A 22097-nucleotide genomic window follows, 5' to 3' on the forward strand; every position below is an offset into this window, starting at 1 on the left:
ATATTTTAGATATTAGTCCTCTATCAGACTTTTCCCAATCTGTTAGTTGTTGTTTTGTCCTAATGACACTCTCCTTTGCCTTACAGAAGCTTTGCAGTTTTCTGAGGTCCCATTTGTCTATTCTTGATCTTAGAGCATAGGCCATTGGTGTTCTGTTCAGGAAATTTTCTCCAGTGCCCATGTGTTTGAGACTCTTCCCCCCTTTTTCTTCTATTAGTTTGAGTGTATCTGGTTTGATGTGGAGGTCTTTGATCCACTTGGACTTAAGCTTTGTGCAGGGTGATAAGCATGGATCGATCTGTATTCTTCTACATGCTGACCTCCAGTTGAACCAACACCATTTGTTGAAAATTCTATCTTTCTTCCATTGGATGGTTTTGAAGCCTGTCATTCTTACCTAATTACAATCACGAACCATGGCACAACATGTCAGTAGACAAGCTGTGGCATGTGGGTTTGCTGACTCACAGGTCAACTAAGAAAAGGACTCCCCTAAGCCTGCTAAAAACTCATTCGGCCATGGTTTTCCTTCAGGGTCTGGATGTTTCTCTGAACTGCTAGTATACTCCACTGGATCTCATGCCTAAGATCCTCAGCTTGTACCAGAACTTACCAAAACTACTTAACTGTTCAGAATAGAATTAAAGCATAAGAACTAATATAGCTATTTCCCTCAAACACAGTTTTCCAAGGAGATTTTGATGATTTAAGAAGAAATTTGTGGGAGATTTTTGATGTTTAAATCATGGGATTGTATTCTTTTTTCTTTTTTTCCTATAACAATTACTTTATTGATAAAATTTTCAGGAAGGAAGGAAATCTTTCACATTATTCTTCATAATAGTAAGTAGCACGGGTGTTGTGTCATTTAAAAAAAGATAAAGCAAAAAAAGAATCATTATTTTCTAATAACTATAATTATTTAAGTAATAAATGCATATTACTGAATTTAGGATGTGTTTTTAAATTATGTATTTGTTTGTTTGTTTGTTTGATTATTTATTTATCTAATTACATCCCAAATGCTCCCCATCCCAGGCCCACTCTCAGAGTCCCTTGCCCCATCTCCTTCCCTTCTCCGAGAGGGTGGGCCTCCCCTAGGTATCTCCCCTCCCCCGGGTCATCATGTCTCTGTAGGATCAGGTGCAACTTCTCTCACTGTAGCTAGATAAGGCAGCCATGTTTGAAGATGGACTCCAATGTCAGGCCACAGCTTTAGGGATAGCCTGTGCTCCAGTTGTTGGAGACCCACATGGATACAGAGCTCCATGTTTGCTGTATGCTGAGGGCCTTCGTTTCGCCCATGTATGTGCTTTGCTTGGTGTCTCAGTCTCTGAGAGCTCCCAGGCGTCCAGGTCAGTTGACTCAGTCAGTCTTCTTGTGGCGTTCCTTTCCAATTCAGAGTCCTCAATCTTTCCCCAACTCTTCCATAAGAGTCCCTGAGCTCCATCCAATGTTTGGCTGTGGATATCTGATCTGTTTCAGTCAGCTGCTAGGTAACAGCCTCTCGGCAGATAGTTTTGCCATGCTCCTGTCTGCAAGCATACAGAGTATCGTTAATAGTGTCAGGGATTGGTGCTTGCCCATAGACTGTGTCTCAAGTTGGGTTGGTTTTTGGTTGGCCGTTCCTCCAGTCTGTGCTCCATCGTTGTCCTTCCATTTTCTTAGACATAATAAGTGTTGTGTCAAAGGTTTTGTGATTGGGTGGGTATCCTATCCCTTCACTGGTGGACAGGGCTGTATTCTAACAGTACTTTTTATAAAAATTGGTCCAAGAGTATAACAAACGCACCTTCATCTGATGGAGAGAAGGCACAAACTGACGAGATGACCTGCCTTCTATCCTGTAATACTGATGTGTAAAATTCATATCCTCAAGTAAAGGTTTATGGAATCATTGTCACTGGACAAAATAACTTAATGTAGGATATTTTATTAAACAACTGTACTCTGTGAGTGCATTTATAATGTGATTTAATTCATGATAGTATTTAAATTCAACTTTTTAGTAATATAAATATTACATAAAATTAAATATACATAATTAAATGGTAATTTTCTTCATAACTAGTTACATACGGATATACATATGTACAGAAAAGTGGAAATGGCAATATTTATGTTATTATTCATCAATAAAGTAGTCTATGAAATCCTTAATTTATGTGAGTGTAATGTATATAACTTGTTGCTGTAGAACAAATAGCTGCTATTTTTCTTTATAAAAAATTAATAATTTTTTATTTACAACAGTGTCATTTACACTGATTTTAAAACATTGAATAGTGAAAATAGACTTATCTGTTACTGTTAATGATAATCTCTATCCACTAAGAATAAAATGACTTTCTTGTGCTGACGTTGGTTATGTATAGCAGTATAGTGTCTTATTTTGTGCAAGGTTTTTATCTTTCATATATACGTGTGTGTGTGTGTGTGTGTGTGTGTGTGTGTGTGTGTGTGTGTGTGTGGCTTGCATCTATCTCTGTCCATGTTCACAGGACTATGGGAATATGTGTGTGTGTGTGTGTGTGTGTGTGTGTGTGTGTGTGTAGGCTCTAAGATGACGTAAGAAGTCTTCATCCATTATTGTTCATGTTATTCCTTGAGTCAGGGTCTTTCAGTTGAAGCCAGCACTCTCCTGTAAGGGTAACCACCTACCACAGGGAGTTCCTTTTCTGTCTTTTAAGCACTGGTATTATAGGCCACCTGCAATGCCCATCTGGCATTTAAGTGGGCTCTGAGAAACCAATTCTTTAACCATAGAGTGATCTCCCAAGTCCACATGAAGATTTAGTTATTTTTTAAGTTAAAATGCATTTATTTATGTGCATGTGGGGCATGAACATTCCGCTTGCCAGAGTCAGTTCTCTCTTGCTCCTGGGGTTTCAAGGATAACATTCAAGTGCTCTGATTTCTGCGCAAGCACCTTCACATGCTGAGCCATCTCGCTGGCCCATTTATTTTAATAGCACAATACTGATCTTGTTAGGCTTGTGTTGCTGAGATAAACACAGGGCCAGAAACAACTTGAAGAGGAAAGGGCTATTTCATCTTAAAACTCCATCACTGATGGGAATCAGGGAAGGAACCAGGAATCAGGAATTAAAGCAGAGACTAGAGAAACAGGGCTTACTAACTTGTTTCTGTCTCTTACCCAGCCACTTTTCTTAATCAGCCCTGGCCAGCCTTCCTTGGAGTGTCACTACCACAGTGAGTTGGCCCTCTGACATTGATTACTAAGTAAGAAAATCCCCTACACATGTGCCCATGGGACAATGTTATGGAGGCAGTTCTTAAATTCAGGTTCCCCTTTTCCTCACAACTCTTACATGTCAAGTTGACAAAAGCTCACCGGCACAAATATCAAATATATTCCCTATAAGGTAACTTTTGCCATCGAACACTGTGTTCTAAGAATTTGTTCACACTACTTACACAGATAGATCACACCCGAGTCTATCATATGTTTTGTTTTTCTCCGCACTCCACTGAGTGAGTCTGCTAGGACACAGTAGGCACAGATCCTGCTCACATATCTATGTGCCATCCTGTGTTAAGTGAAAGGAGCTTTGTTCCTAAGTCTATGGAACCCTTCACTTTAGGTTAGCAGGACTAAAACACCTTCCTTGTCAAAACTGCTATGACAACCATTTTACAGCTCTTTGCTCCTGCCCTCACTTCTCAATGGTGGACTTCCTCTTAGGTGCATGGTTGATCCATTTCTTAGCTCATAACCAGGAAGGCTGTGTTTTCAATGTTTATCATTCTGAATCTCCTGTGCTATGAATGGTCTGTCCACTCCTCAGTGAGATCAGAGGACTTTTTGCATGAATTTTAAAGAGTTTTAAACTATATTTGATTCCTTTTAGTTCCTTTCAGGTATAAAAAAAATGTACCCCTGTTGTAACTTCCTGCAAAACTTGGTTTTAGTTGGGGAATTTTTCTTTCTTTCTTTTCTTTTTTTTTTCGGAGCTGGGGACCGAACGCAGGGCCTTGTGCTTGCTAGGCAAGCGCTCTACCACTGAGCTAAATCCCCAACCAGTTGGGGAATTTTTCATATTTTTTGTTTTGCCAACATCTCTTTCATCAACAAGGTTTTTTATGTACTATTTTATTATTATTTTGAAAGTTTTTATTGATTCTTTGTCATTTTCATATTATACTTCCCAGTCCCACTCATCTCCATATCTCCTTGTATCTGCCCTCCACCCTAGCAACCTCCCCAACAGAAGAAAATACACACACACACACACACACACACACACACACACACACACACCACCACCACCACCACCACCACCACCACCAACAACAACAACAACAACAACACAGCCAAACAAAAAACCAAAGCATAGAAAACATCTCATCACCCAAGCTGTATGTATCAGTGTGTCCACACATCTTTACTTGCAAATGTTCATTGCAAAAAACTCATTGGTCTGGTTAAAGGTTTCTGTGGCACCATCAATCTTGGATCTTCACCGGGACTCCTTCTGGTTATCCTGTTGTTGCCCTGTGCCGTGGGAGCTCCTGAAGCTTTGGATCACACACTCTTAACAATTCATAGATTTGCGTTTGGCGGTGGGCCAAAGCCCTGGATGGGGGCCTGAGTGATAGCTGAGCTGGTTAGTCTGCAAGCTTTCCCTGATCCAGCTCACCAGGGTGAGCTTGAGTTCTGCTGACCAGCATCTACATCTCCAGAGGAGCTCTACTGTGCTACCTAGTTGAGGCATTGGGCCCATTCTCAGAAGAGCTATAGCCTGAGAGGGGCTGGGATAGCTCTCTCACTCTCATGCCTAAAGGGCTCGCTCACCTTTGCCACCAGAGCTAGGTACACTGTGTTGCTCTACTAGATGCAGGGTCTGCTCTACCTACCAAGTGAGGGGAAGGCCCAGATCTCCTGCTGTCATAATCTCAGGGCCAGCTCTTCCAAGTGCCTCAGGTGACAAGGGACAATTGGGCAGAGGGGATCACCCCCATGTCTGTGGTACCTCATAGCAGACAAATAGCAAGCCCATCTCTCCCTCCCTCTAGCCCTTGGAGCAGGCTCACTCTCACTCTTACCCTCCACTCCCATCTCCACCTACAACCTGGGCTAGCGCTACTGCTCTGCTCAGGTGAGGCTCAGTGCCTGCTCTACCATAGCCACTGAGGGTTAGGGCCAGCTCAGTTGCTCTCATGATCTCAGAGACAGCTCTACTGACTGTCTCGGGTGGCTGGCTCAGTCATACCCCTCTACCAGGCTCAGCTCTACTATGCTGCTCAAGCAAGAGCTGTGGCTGGTGAGGGACAGGGCCAATTCTGTACTGCCTTTGAACATCTAAGTGATCCCAGGCCTCTGCCCCATCCAGAGACGTCCTCATGGGCTCTAGTGATAAAATGAACCGTAGCCATGGACAAAGTCCCCTGCCACTTCATGACCCTAAGCAGCTGCATAGGCTGGAACTTCACCATGGCCACAGATGGGCTGCCCACTCACAAGAGACTATTCCTCCCCACCCTCATGTCTCTCTTCATAATATTCAAACAGTTCCACTTTTCTCTCTCTCTCTCCCCTCTACCACATTCTTGGACATTGTAGTAGCTTCTTCTGTAAGTGGGCCATGCTACTGGCAGTCCTCTGGCTGACCACATCTGCCAGTACCACATGGCCTGGCAGCAAGAGGGCCTCTAGGTGTCTCTAGGCTCCTTCTCCGTTATGGCATGGTGGTGGGCAGGTTTCTGGATGGCTCCCCTCCCACACTAGATCATTGAATGACCACAGGCAGGGTTCAGTGTGTCTAAGGTCTACCTGTGCCCTGTAGTGGCCGGCTGGTCTCTGAGCATCTTTCCCACCAGTGTTACCTTTCAAGTAGTACTTTCAATTTGTGTTATGTGAAAAGATCTATCTTATTTTGAGACTCCAAAATCTTTCCACAAGTAATCTGAATAAGCATTTAATTTTTAAAGAGGTTTTAGAGTTTATTTCTATTTGCGGTTTTGTTTTATTTGTGTGAATATTAAGAGGTAGATGCTGAAACTTTCCTTTCCTAAGAGAAAGTTAATATGGCTGGAAAGACAACTCATCAGTTCAGAACAGATACTGCTCTTGCAGAGGACCCATGTCTGACAGCTCACAATTAACTCCATCTCCAAGGGGTCTGATACCCATTTCTGGCCTCTGTAGCATGTGTGTTCATAGGCATACAACTGCATGCAGACATATATATATATATATATATATATATATATAATGTATATGTATATATATACACACATATGTATATATATATTAAAAATTAAAAAATAAATAAAAAAGAAACCCACTGTCACAAAACCGTCTCGTAAGAACATACATGAAACACACAGCATTTCTGTGCCTATTGATCCATGTCTGAAATCCCCATCACTTTGCCCGGATGAGGGCTCTGACACATTCATATCCTTTGCCGAACTGCCACTCACTGTGTAGTATTTGGACAGACATGGTACCTCATTATTTCCTGTTTTCCAAGAGATCTTTGCTATATTTGTCAACATTCTCTTTCATTTAAACTTAGAATTAGATTTGTAGTACATGTGAAAGACTATAATGGAATTTTGATTGAGAGGAGATTAAATTTATAATTCTGTTGAGGGTAACTGACATTTTTCAGTGTTGAATTTTCCCAATAACCTTATGTTTCTCTTCCCCACTAGAAGCGGTACCACCACAGTGTTGAGATGTATTTTGAGGATGTGTGTGTATTTGGAGCATTCAAATACTCTTCATTTTCTTGATTGAACTTATATTTTCCTATTACATAATCAACTTCAATTGGATGTTCAAATATGTTGGTATTGTATGTCTGTATCCATGGTGATGGCCCTAACACTGTGGCCTGTACAGTCACTATTTCTTTTGAATCAAGATTTCACAATTGTGTTTCTTTTATTCAGAGAACATGCTTGCCGTGATTTACGTATATTTTAGCTCCTATTTTCCTAATTATCTCATTGTTGCATTTATCTTATCCTTATCCTTTTGAAGCAATTGTTAATATTTTTATAATTAATTTTATTATGTTTGAACTTTTTTATTTCCTCTATTATTATTTTTATTCTTATTAAGCTCATTTATAGAATTCTTTTTCTATTTTAAATGCCATGCCACTACAATAGCAAATAAATCCTTCGTAAACCTTTTCCTGCTGTTAAAGCAAAGAAATGTTCCTTGGTGTTTGTTTCTTCTTTTTTTCCTCTGTCTTCTTTTTATATTAATCAAAACTTGCAGACAAATTACAGTATAGTACAACAGATTGAGCCAAAATATTAGCTAAATTGAACCATATAATATGTATCACTCCAATTATCCAAATATTTTCTACATAAGGTGAGTGCCAAGATCATTCATTTTATTTATTTTGTTTCTTTTTATTAAACTTTATTTAGCTAATTTATTGTGGAAGGGCAGATCATCAGGTTTGGTGACAAGTGCTTTTATATAAACTGAGCCAGCTTGCTGGCCCTGTATTTCTTTTTTTTTCTCTCCATCTTTATTAGGAATATTGGGTATTTCTTATTTACATTTCGATTGTTATTCCCTTTCCAGGTTTCCAGGCCAACATCCCCCTAACCCCTCCCCCACACCTTCTATATGGATGTTTCCCTCCCCATCCTTTCCCCATTACCGCCCTCCCCCCAACAATCACATTCACCATACTTCTTTAAGACTGTAATTCAGAATTTTTTCTTTGTCTTTTATGGTTTTAACAGTTTGGAAGAGCAAGATTCTGGAGCAATTTTGAGCTGTAGTTTCAGAGAGATAGATAATAAGTCTGAAGCTCCTTTTTAACCTTTATTAAGTATCATAAAATTCACTATTCCTTGATAGTAGGTGATAGGAGGGAGGTTATCAATATGGAAAATCAGGAGGTAAGAGTGAGCGCTGTCTTTGAAAGGACCTGTGAGCAGTGACCACTGTACAGTCATTGTATACCCAAGCTCGGTGTCTAAGAACCATCCTTCCTGACAAGGATCCTGGGGTCCACAGAGAATATCTACTTGGCCTTACCTCAAGCTAGAAAGCTAATAAATGGCTGTTCATGGCAAAATGATAGAGTAGGCAGTGTGAAGGGGCTCTTGCTGAACATATTTGGGGCAAATTTGAGGTCAAAATAAAGAATAATTGCAAGAGACTACATTCTGTGGGAAAAATTAGAATTTAGCAAGTTGTATAGATACTGAAAGACATAATGGTGACTGGAAAGAGAGGACACTTACTGAAGAGTCCCTTTGTCACTAATTTGTCTATAATGTACTTTCTTTAATTCAAGAGTTCTAGGGGAACAAGAATACCGTTGGCAGGGAATAGGGAGGCAAAGTTTAGAACAGAGGCAGAAGGAACACCCATTCAGAGCCTGCCCCACATGTGGCCCGTACATATACAGCCACCAAACTAGATAAGATGGATGAAGCAAAGGAGTGCAGGCCGACAGGAGCCGGATGTAGATCGCTCCTGAGAGACACAGCCAGAATACAGCAAACACAGAGGCGAATGCCAGCAGCAAACCACTGAACTGAGAATAGGACCCCCGTTGAAGGAATCAGAGAAAGGACTGGAAGAGCTTGAAGGGGCTCGAGCCCCCATGTGAACAACAATGCCAAGCAACCAGAGCTTCCAGGGACTAAGCCACTACCTAAAGACTATACATGGACTGACCGTGGACTCTGACCTCATAGGTCGCAATGAATATCCTAGTAAGAGCACCAGTGGGAGGGGTAGCCCTGGGTCCTGCCAAGACTGAACCCCCAGTGAAAGTGATTGTTGAAGGGAGGGTGGCAATGGGGGGAGGATGGGGATGGGAAACCCATATAGAATGGGAGGGGGAGGAGTTAGGGGGATGTTGGCCTGGAAACTGGGAAGGGGAATAACAATTGAAATGTAAATAAGAAATACTCAAGTTAATAAAGATAAAAAAAGTTCTTAGTAGTTGTAACTTTAAAACTCTAGTTGAGTGTATTTGGACAGTGACACATATGGGTAGAGAATTTGTGCTTATTGCATTTAATCTCTGATTTTATTAAATGAGATCTAGAATCTATTGACATACTTTATGGAAAATACATAATCAACTTTGTGAATGTGCCATCCATGTTAAATATAATGCTCTCATTGAAAAATATATTTTTCTAATTTGAAGTATGAAATTAAATGGAGCCACACATTTTTTCTCTTTTTACATGCACACCTAAAAGTAAAATGAAAAAAATTATTTTTCACAATATAAGAAGCTTAGGACTAGTGCTCAGTTTATGCTACAATTTAAGAACTTTATTGAAGTGTAAGCCTCCATCTATCATCCTGTTTTTCCAGTTTTCAGCACAGAGCCTTCCTCCTGACCACTTCTTGTTCGGATGAGACATCCCATCTATCAGAGCAGCTGCACCTGCTGGCCAGACTGTATCATGATGGTGTTTGCTGACAAATGACCTTTCCTCAGAAAAGAAGGGCACAGGGAATTTACTGGACACTCACCTGAGTAACCAGCCGCTCCACCCAGCCATTTGTATGTAATTCTGGTCTAATTATAGGTGCCAGAGTACATAGGCTAGGGGAGGTTAACTGAGAGGGACTCCATTTATGTGGCTACAGAGAAGCCATCATGCCTTCTTCCCATGCTGGTTCAAGACCTTCCAATGCACCTGCTTTGTGTTCACTCTTCACTAGCAGTAACTTTTTGCCTATATACATTGTAAGACTAAAAACCTCATTGGTTTCCCAGAAAGAATCTTTGGTGACCTTATAATTGTGTCCATCATTGGAATCTTAGGAGAAGGGAGTAGATATTATTCACCAAGAATTCTCACAACAAACCTGTCTTAAAGACTGAGTGCATTACGAACCCCGAATAGCCACCTGAGCATGTGTCACAAGCCAGTGTCATGTCAAGTGACTACCAGGAGTATGGGTGTGGAACACAGGACAGGAATGACACGTAGAGAAATTACTTGGACAGATACCATCACGGTTGTTGCTTGCAGCTTTGTAGGGGCTGACATGAGATGCACCTCTCAAGAACTATGCAGAGAGTAAACCATCTTGGACCAAGCAAGGATCAATATCAGTTGTAAAGGTTAGCCAAGGAGAGGGAGCCTACAAAAAAAGAGCGATGAGAAACAGCCAAAGAGATGAGAAAGAAAAACGTTCTGTGAGTCAGAGGAAGGATCAGGAGTCAAACATTTTAAGGATTTCAGAATGATAAAACTGAAATAACCAGTGACCTGAGTGTTTCCTCTTTATCTTCCCTGTGGTGACAAGTTATGAAATGAAGAGTCTCCCATACAGGCCTCTTTAAGCATCTTCTGCCATGATGGGTCCTCAGTTGTACTGTTGTCAGCACTCAGACTATTCTCTTTCATAAGTCCCAGGAAACATAAGGAAATGTCATAATGTTTTAAAAGAAGCCAAAGTTCACTGCCCAGAAGGATGAAAGTGGCACTTTTTCTCAGAATGACCATGTCAACTGGACAGGTGTAAATCACACTGCTTTGGGTCTAGGCAGAGGGCATAATTATTTTTGCTATATTCTGTTTTCTTCATATCATATTCAGTTCAACAAAAACAACAGAAAAACATAAGAAGAAAGGGGGGGGAAAGACGGGGGAGGGAGCCCTTATCTACACAGTTGCAATGAATAGACTTGATTGGGTTCTCACACAGCAGGCAGGTGATGGTCGTTGACTGTCTATTTCAGGATTAAACTTTCGACTGGCCACAGGTGTTTTTCCTTTTTTGGCTCTGCGGCCCTGCCATCATTAAGTTTGCCTGAGGCAGCAGACAGCTTCTGGAGACCCAAAGCTGGGGGGAGGCAGGGTGCGGAGACAATCCAGCTGACATTTTAAGCAGGAAACGCCACCATCTGAATGTAAAGGAGATAAACCCGGTCTTTGCACAGACTGTTCACTCTGGGGAAATTGAGGTAAAGCAGGATCGGGTTTGGAGCTGGGAAACGATGGCTGGAACAAGCGTCTCTGAGATCACACGGGCTCTCCCTGCCTCATTGACGGTGACCCCTTCTCAGTGTCTAGAAATGATGAAAAAGTGAGGGTACCGCTCACGAGGGATGCTTTTCTTTTTTAAATCAAATTTAACACTTATTTAAAAATATTGGCTTTGCCAAACAACATAAATAGAAAAGAAGTATTAGTATATAATGACCTCAGAAGGTTCAGTCTTTTGTCCACTGATGCATTCCTGGGGCACTGGAGAGAAGAAAGGCTTGCTGTCCTCAGGATCTGATCCGCCAGGAGTTGCTCACCTAATACCCTGAATTCTTTTCATGAGGAGCAAAGCTTAAAATAAAAACATAAGCTCTCCAGGAAAGTGAATATGTCCTCTTAAACTTACTTTAAAATACAAATGAAGAACAGGTCATGTTTTCACAGTAAAGCTATCACTGGGGCTGGAGAGAAGCAAATCGATTGGGGAGGTCATCAGTGTGCACAGCGGCATCCTTGGGGCATTTAGGAGCACGTCAGCTCTACCCCGTGGTAAGTAACTGAAGACTGGATGCAGATTTTATTTCTGCATATGAAGGATCATAACTAGAGGAGGCAAATTATGTAAAATAAAATGAATAGCATTGCTTATATAATTTCTAAACATAGCTTAAAAGTACAGAGATTTCATAGACTTTTTTAAAAATGAGGATCTTGCAAAAATTAATCATTTCATTTGTTTGTCCTTCTTTTAGAATACAGTACATGTACAATTTCCTAGTTATTAAAAACTGGTTTGTAGGGCATAGGGGAGGGAGGGTGGGAATAATTCTAAAGAATCACAAGATCATATTATTTAAGGTGGTCTTCAAACCTCAGGAGAGCCCAGACATTTATTTTGTCATCAAAGTGTATTTTTAAGAAAAATCAAAAAAACATTATGCACTGTGACAAATCCATAGTTTTAGTGAAGGAAACGGTGTCTTAGAATAGAACACTTCTTTTCAAAGAGCAGCCCAGCAAATGCAGCATTGCCAAAGTTAGAGCAGAGAGATTTGCCTTCCGGGTCCTTGTTATAATCTGCTGGATGGTCCTGTCTTTTAGTGGTAACACAAAACTATCCATGTAGTCACAAAGAAAGAATAATTTCTTTTTCATCAAGTGAGCCACAGACATTCTGAAAGCCGTTTAAAACTTACTACAGTCTATTGTTGCTTCGGCCTCAACCTCCATTGTAGCCCCAGTGTGGAAGCCATTTCTAAACAACTTATTACTCAAAGAGAAGGGGGCGGCATCTATATGACGGCCTGTTTATGTGTGTCAGGGAGATCTTCTCAGGGGTCCTTAGAAGTATAAATGAGTGTTGTCTGCCTAGACAATTTTATTCATTTTTACCCATTTGAAATCTGGGATAGGTTTCCTCAAGGCTGCCCTAAGGGAAGCCTGCCTGTTGATGGGTTAGAGATGTTTTAGACAGGCCTAGACTTGCATGTGAATCACTGCTCAGAGGAGTTAAGATGGCTGTTGTTCACTCTGCGTTTCATCCCAGATTATGTGTATTTGGAGAAGGATCAGATGGTTCAAGATGTCTGTTAAACAGGCATCTGAACGACCTTTAGCCTACTGGGAGGTGAGCTCTTTTCTTGATGTTTATCTCTATGACTCTGTCAAGGATGAACAAAATAGGTACTTTTCTTTTTTAATTTCAAACTTCAAATGTATTTACAAATAATAGACTTATAAAATCCAGTTCTCTTGGGGTGAGTTAATAATGGAATTAAAGTGAAAGAACCCATGTTTAGAAATCATCTGTCCTTTGTTGTTGCTAACATAGTACTAGGAATTCCAAAGATGTACTGCTATTCCTCTTCTCCATTGACAGAAGGATAATCTTCATAATAGAGAGTTGCCAAGATGAGGAGAATATAGCTGGCATATAACAGTCATACCTGACCATGTCCATTCAATAAGCCAGACTGAAGCCTGTGCTGGTCAAAGAAGAGTGTGACCTGTAGGGACAGAGAATGGGGGACACAATGACACTACATGCATCTGCTTTTACTGGGAAAGACGGAGGCCACACTGATGAGTAATTATCAGTTCTTCTCTTAGGAGAAAGTCAGAACAGAACCGAGGAGGTAGAAACAGGAGCCATCAGTGCCACTGGCAGTTAGGGAATGATTAAAGGCTGAGGTGAAGTTTGGGCCTTCAAACATGGAAGAAATTGAGTACGTAGAGCTTTGAGAAGCCAAGGACGATGAAGTCAAAAGCTTACAGCGCTGGGTGAGAAGATGACCACACTTTGCAAATAGAGAAGTTCATTGCGATTGTATTTTTATTCAGTTTATAACTTGAGTTGTTTAGGTAATGTGTCTATTTGCACGAATGTTTTCCAGCACTTGACATGCAAGGTTAATTAGTGCTGTGGCAGGAGAGTTATGAGAAGCCCAATCAATGATGCTAAAGTAGTTCTGCCACAAACTCCTTTTAGAAGTAAGTTTGTTGGTTAGGTGCAATGCTGCATTGTCTGATTTTTTTTTTTTTTTTTAGTCTTGGGATTGTTTTGCAAACACATATTCACACACTGCAGGAAATTTTGTTCGTCACTCTTTCATATCCAGTGGATTTGTTTAAGAATAGCCTGTCAGATATAATAGAATATTTTCTAAAATGTTCATATATTTATTTATCTTGTTGGGAAGGCATACGTGCCACAGCATGAGAATGGTAGTCATAGGACTACTTGTGGAAGTAGGTTCCCTCCTTCCACTACTTGGCTCCCAGGGATCAAACTTGGGGCATCAGCCTTGGAGCCACATGCCTTTATCTGCTAAGCCCCCTTGCTGGGCCATAGCACACATCTTTAACCTATATGCTCCACCCTCTTTATCCCACCCCTGCTCAAAAGGGTGTTCTCAAAAAACAGTGTTGGCTGGCAGAGAGAGTGAGAAATGATAAACAATTACAGAAATATATTTTTAAATTGCTGTTTGCTGTGAGCCATATGTGAACGCGTTAGTTCTAGCTTCCATCCCAGTGACTCACAGTTGGTCCCAGAGTCTGCCTCTTCTTAAGGAGCTAGATTCTTATGTGCTTGCCCAGCTTAGCTTTCATGGTGAGTGGGAAGGGGCAGACAGATAATGCCCTAGAAGTGCTACCAGAGCAACAGCATAACCACTGTGCTTCCTAAACACATCTCAGGTCAACACATACAACCCTTGTGTTGTTGTTGTTGTTGTTGTTGTTGTTGTTGTTGTTGTTGTTGTTGTTATAGACTCTACTTCATCCCACTTCTCCCCATTTTATGTCTGTGGCCACTGTGATTCCTGGTGTTGTCTTAAACTCTAATAATGCTGACACCCTACAATTTCTTCTTTCATCTTTTTCCAGTATCATTTTATAGTATCCTATAAACTACCTCATTAATCAGATAGTGTAAAATCCAATTAGAGACATTAGAATCCAGAAATACAAGTGTTAAGGAATGTATTTCTTGATTGACAAGGAAGCCAAATAGACCCATCTATTTAGAATCTTAGCAACAATTAGCTGCCTTAGTTTCATTTATTGTGACATAAAAAATCTGGTTTATTGAGAGCTCTATTGAAGAAGATTTCTATGATATGCACCATGAGAAAATATCTTCAAACTAAAATGATTGTTTCGCTGTAATAAATTGAACCATATGTACACTGTGTTATTCAATCTTTTTTTCTTCAAGGCATAAATTGATATTAAAGAACGTTTAAGTCATAACACATGGTTATCCAGGCATGAACGAGGCAATAACCCATATAAGTTGCCAAGGTGAAGCCAAAGCATTTATTAGAGGTTTGTGTTGTTTTTGAAAAGTGCATGGTTGGATAAACACGGATTAGTGCTATTATGCTGCTACGATGACTCAAGTGTGTTTTCCCAGTGTCAGTAATTTTTATGTTTAAAAATCACTGGTGCAGTATATTAGCTATAATTTATGTTTATCATCTTGTGTACTCTAATAGGTTTCAACAAACCATTTAACACTTCAGCTTGTGCATATACATTACTTAATAGGTATTTATCTTAAAAAAGAGATACTTAACGGGACTTTCAAAGCTCTCAACTGCGTGCTAGGAGAGAATACTGCAGTGTGTCACATTAACTTTCTTTCTCCTGTTTGCAGTTAACTTTGAACAGCCTGCCTAACTTGTGTCTTTGTTCAACGCACCTCAGAACAGCACAAGAAGAGGAGAGTCTTCTAATGTCCTTGCCAACTGCACCGAGTGTCCGCCCGTCACACTTCCTAATATTGAGCCTGGAGCGTATAGCCAGCACAGCTGAAACCATGATCAGAGGCTCACTGATCAGTTGCCACATTGGGGTGCCCTTTCAGAAAGGTCTGGTTTACTTCCTACCATAGCTGTGTGACTATAGCTGTTCACGGCTTGTATAGGCTGGACCCTGCCTTAGGAGAGCATCTGTGAGGACTCTAGGGGTGAAAGTATGGGGGAGGGAGACTTGGAGGGGAGTCACTTGGGATTCCCAGCCACAAGAGGTTTGCTGCAGCCACACAAGAGTGGGACTTCATTTATCACGGCACTATTGATTCTTCCACATAGTGCTATGCTTATCGGTTTTGCTGCAGTGATGACCTATTTCTCTTTTGGATAATGTAGGTAGATGAATTACCAGAGTTTCGTCTCCACATAAAGGAGATTGATCCATATTTAAAATGTACCAAGAGTTGGCAATGTGATAAAGTTTTGTCTTTTTTCTCCCACCAGTTACCTATGTTTTGGCTCTTTGACAGGCACGATATGGAGTTGGAGCAGAGATGCTTGTGAATCTCTACTTACTCCTCAAACAAATGGTGCCACTATTTTTATTTGCGAGGAGGTTGCATGAGAGTTTGTTTGGAACCCTGAAATTATTATTTTTTTATTAACTTGAGTATTTTTTTTATTAACTTGAGTATTTCTTATATACATTTCGAGTGTTATTCTCTTTCCCGGTTTCCGGGCAAACATCCCCCTCCCCGCTCCCCTTCCTTATGGGTATTCCCCTCCCAACCCTCCCCCCATTGCCGCCCTCCCCCCCCCACAGTCTAGTTCACTGGGGGTTCAGTCTTAGCAGGACCCAGGGCTTCCCCTTCCACTGGTGCTCTTACTAGGATATTCATTGCTACCTATGAGGTCAGAGTCCAGGGTCAGTCCATGTATAGTCTTTAGGTAGTGGCTTAGTCCCTGGAAGCTCTGGTTGCTTGGCATTGTTGTACATATAGGGTCTCGAGCCCCTTTAAGCTCTTCCAGTTCTTTCTCTGATTCCTTCAACGGGGGTCCTATTCTCAGTTCAGTGGTTTGCTGCTGGCATTCGCCTCTGTATTTGCTGTATTCTGGCTGTGTCTCTCAGGAGCGATCTACATCCGGCTCCTGTCGGTCTGCACTTCTTTGCTTCATCTATCTTGTCTAATTGGGTGGCTGTATATGTATGGGCCACATGTGGGGCAGGCTCTGAATGGGTGTTCCTTCAGTCTCTATTTTAATCTTTGCCTCTCTCTTCCCTGCCAAGGGTATTCTTGTTCCCCTTTTAAAGAAGGAGTGAAGCATTCACATTTTGATCATCCGTCTTGAGTTTCATTTGTTCTAGGTATCTAGGGTAATTCAAGCATTTGGGCTAATAGCCACTTATCAATGAGTGCATACCATGTATGTCTTTCTGTGATTGGGTTAGCTCACTCAGGATGATGTTTTCCAGTTCCAACCATTTGCCTACGAATTTCATAAAGTCGTTGTTTTTGATAGCTGAGTAATATTCCATTGTGTAGATGTACCACATTTTCTGTATCCATTCCTTTGTTGAAGGGCATCTGGGTTCTTTCCAGCTTCTGGCTATTATAAATAAGGCTGCGATGAACATAGTGGAGCACGTGTCTCTTTTATATGTTGAGGCATCTTTTGGGTATATGCCCAAGAGAGGTATAGCTGGATCCTCAGGCAGTTCAATGTCCAATTTTCTGAGGAACCTCCAGACTGATTTCCAGAATGGTTGTACCAGTCTGCAATCCCACCAACAATGAAGGAGTGGAACCCTGAAATTATTAATGTACTGATCTGCTCAGTGGTAAATTCTTAGAAATGGACCATGAATTCCTCTGAGTCAATCAAGCATGCCAACTGGCTGAGTTAGCACAGAAAGGGTTTATTCTCCAGAAACAAGCTGGCCAATATGGCATATGTAGTGATAGGCGCTGCCATTTTCTCTGATTAGACATTTGTCCTTATGCACACAGATAAGTGTAAACTTCACCCCCATCAAGGAAACTTCTCTTTGCAATAGACAGACCACTAGTGAAAGCCAGAACCAATAAACGCAGAATTGTGGAAGCCAGTCCCAGTGGATGCCTCTACAAAGCATGCCCACTCCGGAGGCTCAGGGAACATCACAGAAAAGGAGCCATAAAGATGGTAAGAGACAGAGGATCAAGGAGTTTACTGTGAAATCGTGTCTTCTAGGAATGTCAGAAGCTACAGCCGTAAAACCTCACCAATGACTATCTAAATGTGACCTGAATAAAACCGACAAACTGAATGGAGAAAAGTCTGAGCTCTACACAAAGAACTATAGGCAACTGAGGACATATCCTTACCCAGAAAAGAACACACCAATTGGTTGTCCAGTGCCCAGTGGTCAGCAACTCTGAAAACACATATATAACTGACCATTTTATATTTAGGAACAGATATCTCTCTCTCTCTCTCTCTCTCTCTCTCTCTCTCTCTCTCTCTCTCTCCCCCCCTCTCTCTCTCTCTCTGTCATTTATCTATCTATCTGCATATGATAATATTTGCCATTATAACTTTATAGTCCTTTTGGTATTAGCAACCTCTGTCAACTGAACAAAAAATGTTTATCAAACATTTCAAACTTTTCTACTTTTATGATACTCTTTAAACTGCATGTAAAAATATCATAGCTGATTCATATGAAAATGAATATGATTGTCTTCTCCGTGAAAAGAATTAGAAAGAAAAGCTCATTAGCATTATGCACAAACATTACAGCTTCAAAAGAACGAAGAAGGATAACCATCTATGCTCATACTTCCAATGGAATGTTCTAGGAAAATTAAGGATGAACCTTCTGTCTGAGCTGTCTTATAGATTAGTCAATGGCCACATGTACTAATCAGTACTTCATTATTTGATTAGGAAAACTGAAGAACTACTTTATTTTCTTGAGTTTTAGGTATTTCTGACTCAGGATTTCATATAGCACAGGCTGGCCTTGAATGTTATATGTAGCCAAGGATGGCCTTGGTTTCTGATCTTCCCCCCTATCACTTCCAAAATGCTGAGGTTATAGACATGCATCATGATTGAGAGATTAAAAGGTTTCATATATTTGATTTTAATGGTAATAGCTACATGTGGCTAGTGACTGCTGTGTCAGATATTGAAGAGCTGTTTACCTGTGGAAGCAGGGCCAGACCAAAGGAACAGCTGGTTTCCACAGGGAGGTGTTAAAACTGCCCTCTTTCAAGAGTTATTTTGGGGAAGATTAGAAAGTGTGAGGATAAAGCTGGGGGAGACATAGAGATTTTGAAATATGAAAAGTAAGAGTGCTCTGAAAGTATGAGGTTATTTATGAATGAAAATTAATGCCAACATAGCAGCGATGGGGCTATATTATACACAACAGAAAACGGGATCTATTTTGAAAGCTTACATTTAAAGAATGGAGAATATAGCTACTAATGAAGTGTTTAAGTACTTAGATATCACCAATGATGTTTTTAAAGAAAAATTTTAATTTAAAAATCTTTATATATGTGTGTATCTGAGTATAGAGGCCTGGGTGTGTGCGCAAGTATGCATGCGTGTACAAGTGCTCTTAACTTCTGATCCACCCCTAGGTTCAAGGATTTTCTTCCTTACTTTTTATCCTTACGACATATTAAAAACATGCACATATATTTATATGAAAACAAGTTACATTGGAGAATACCAATGGAATGTCTATACTGTTCTCAGCTTAGGAGTTGGTACCCATCCATGTTTATACAAGCAAGAATTCTTCTTTTTTTTTCCACTATCAGTGTGCACCATCATCTCAGTCACAGCCTCACCCAGACGCAGTTGTGTGGCCTGGTGTTTCATAGCTTACTGTGCCTGCTTTTTCCTCCCTGAAGTCAACCCTATTGACGGTACCAAAGTCACGTTGCTCCTCTCTTGAAGAACATGTTCTTCAGTGTTCGAGGCATAAATGTTTATGATAACCTGCAGCCTTATTTTGAAATTCTAGCCATCACGATGATGGTTTTGGAGATAAACCCTTAGGAAATCAATTAATCACAAAAGTAAATCCTCAAAACTTGATCTGTGCCTTTTAAAGTAAAGGATAGGTACATCTTCTCTCTTGCTTTTCTCCTTTGTCTGTCTTTCTTCTTTCCTCTCTTCTTTAGGTACCAAAATTCTGCCATGAAAAGACATATCTATACAGTGGGATAAGGAGGCCCTCAGCAGATACTAGGTCTGTCAGAACTTTCACCTTGAACTTTGAGCTTCAGGGACTATAAGAAATGAATGTTCTGTTTTACCTACCCTCTATATCAGATTCTTTTCTAGCAGAGAACGCTCATTAAGACAAAGGGCCTCTGGACATAAACAGTGCTCATTTTGTAACACAAAATTCATGTGTCCTTGCCTGTATCGGTTCTTGTCTGTCAGGTCTACAAAGACACGATTTTCCATCTTCACTGTTACCCCCAACAAAGCTGTGGTACCTTCTTTGCTGTCTCTTCATCTTTGTACATATTGTTCTGATGATTTCCTCCTCACTTGACTCATCCTTCAGCAGGCACTTTGAAATCACTTCCTCTGCAAATCTCTCCCACAACAGCCCCCCTGAAAAAGAGGCAGAGGTCCTTTATTCTATCCCCTGTTGTCAGTGTGACACTGAATTCTTATTTTTCATTTACTCTTCTCTAAAGTGTAAGGAAGATCCACCTTTATTCATTATATCCCTGCTACCCACAGTGACTGGTTCCCAGGAAGAATTGAATTCCTTCAAGTCTGTTGACTGACGGAGTGTTCACACACTCATCTCTCACGCCTGGCTATGTCTGAGGTAGCTGACCTGGCCATGGCTCTGCTTTGTCATGTAAATACATGGAAAATATCCAATAGTGATGTCTTCAGTCTGGGGGAAATTACACCTAACTATTATGTAAAATATATATTAATTAAATAATTTTAGCATATTATTAGTGGGGATTCTTTTGCTATCACTAACTCAATACTCTCAAAATAATAGACAGGATTGAGGAATGAAATTTAAACAAATATTGTTGCAATTAATATTTTGAATAGTTGCTCTACTTTTCAGCATTGAAATTTGTAGAATATTGTAGACTGTATTCTCATTCTATGTATGTATTTATTCAATTTTGTATATGGCTTTCTTTACTTTTTCTTACTATGCACTTCCAACCTATGGTCTTAAGTATTAAAGAAAGAATATCAAGATATTAACTTGGTTTAAATGCAAAAATCTATTCTAAATGAGAAAGTCAATATTCTACAGACCTAACTTTAACATTGGTCTACATTTGATTCCCGCAGTTTACCTCTCTATATCTCTATATCTTTAACCCAAAGTGAATAGACAGAATTATGGTGGGGCCCTTTTCTAAATTCCAGGACTTCCTTACCTGTGACAAAGTAAAAAATATGTATAATTTAGTAGCATTTCATATCTATGTATTCACAGGATTTCATGAGAATCCTGTCCTGGTAACATTAGGAAAACAGCCAACCTTCTTCATATCACCTTATAAGGTCCTAAGAAAGGGAAGCAACAAGACAGAGCATTTGGTGACGACTGGTGGAAGGTGGTATTGACAATTCTCAAATAAGAATATTACACTAGAATTTGTATTCAGCAAGGTTTAAATTAATTCTTTATTTCATTCCTTTATTTATTTATTTATTTATTTATTCCCTTATTTAACTCAGGACAAGAGAATACAACAATTAATAAATCCCAATGTTTGCCCCCACCCCATCCCAGTGATGCAAAGCAATAGTAAAGATGAAGGAACAAACCTAGAATAGCTTATCTGGAAAGGCTTATGAGAGAAAGTAAGGATTGCAGACGGGATGGCTTTAGCAAGACGGAGGGCCTAGCTGAGGATGGTGGTCTTGTGGTGGAGAGAGGCTATTTTTAGAAGCAATATTTTAGGCAAGTCTACAGGGTAGACAGAGGTTTGGGAATGTGAGAGATTATGTGGTTCATTAGACTCTAAGAGGAAACATGACCTTAGAGGATGTTATTTTATTTTATTATTTCTTTAAGTCAGCAGACCTAGATCCAATAGTCTGGTTGGCACAGCTTTGCAGATAATATCTGCAAATTCTGATGGCTGACTGGCTTTAAATTCTGACCCTCTTATCTTGCATGGCCTTGGGCCTAGGTATATTTCTATTGATCACTTTCCTCAATGATTAAAGGGATGACGATATTGCCAATCTCACAGGGTGGCTATGAAAATATCTAACACACTTAGAGAACTTGGGTTATAAGAAATGCTAGCACATGTTTACCTATATGATTGATGTATCTAATGTCAATCATAATCAACAGCCCTTCTTTTCTGTGGTAAAATCTCTCTGACCTCATTCAAGTAAAGTGACTGTTATGTCATATTTGTGTAGTAGGACATAATAGTCATGTGACTATTGTGTCATTTTTGTGTGTCATATTGTTTAAAAATAAAGTGCCGATGTTTAACATCCAAATAGGATAAATAATTCTTATTCACTATCAGAAAAGGAATTTTCAACAGCTCCCTTGTTTATGAATTGGGTGACTTATAATAACAAAGATAACATCATAATGACCAGAAAGCCTGTACTCCCTTTACTGATATATGTGGAGAAACTTGGAGACTTGGCTCATAGTCTTCTCTTCTAAAAGCAGAGGGAGCTTTTTATATAATAATATGTTTAAGATACAAATAAAACTTCTGCCTTGGAGGACAAGAAATGTGAAGTTCAAGTTCCCGGGAGAAGTATCTTGCCAAACCTTGTGAGTAGCATAGTCTCAGGATTCTTTAAAAGCCAAAGAAGCCAGTGAGCTGAAAAATGTGTGAGGCATTG

The 22097-nt window shown here is 40.2% G+C and overlaps 1 long non-coding RNA gene across 3 annotated transcripts; it reads left to right on the forward strand.

Moving 5' to 3' along the window:
* Positions 1 to 10666: 10666 nt before the first annotated feature.
* Positions 10667 to 20461, forward strand: LOC148003305 (uncharacterized). 3 transcript variants are annotated; one of them, XR_015628969.1, is made up of 4 exons: positions 10667 to 10943; positions 11410 to 11514; positions 15125 to 15338; positions 17231 to 20461. It is a non-coding gene; the product is annotated as an uncharacterized LOC148003305 (long non-coding RNA). The 3 variants fall into 3 exon arrangements; XR_015628968.1 differs by having other exon boundaries at positions 10845 to 10943; positions 11395 to 11514; XR_015628967.1 differs by lacking the exon at positions 10667 to 10943 and having other exon boundaries at positions 11359 to 11514.
* Positions 20462 to 22097: the final 1636 nt, after the last annotated feature.

Source organism: Rattus norvegicus, chromosome 9 (assembly GCF_021556685.1).
Source record: "Rattus norvegicus strain SHRSP/BbbUtx chromosome 9, alternate assembly SHRSP_T2T, whole genome shotgun sequence".
In the NCBI taxonomy this organism is placed as follows: Eukaryota; Metazoa; Chordata; class Mammalia; order Rodentia; family Muridae; genus Rattus; species Rattus norvegicus.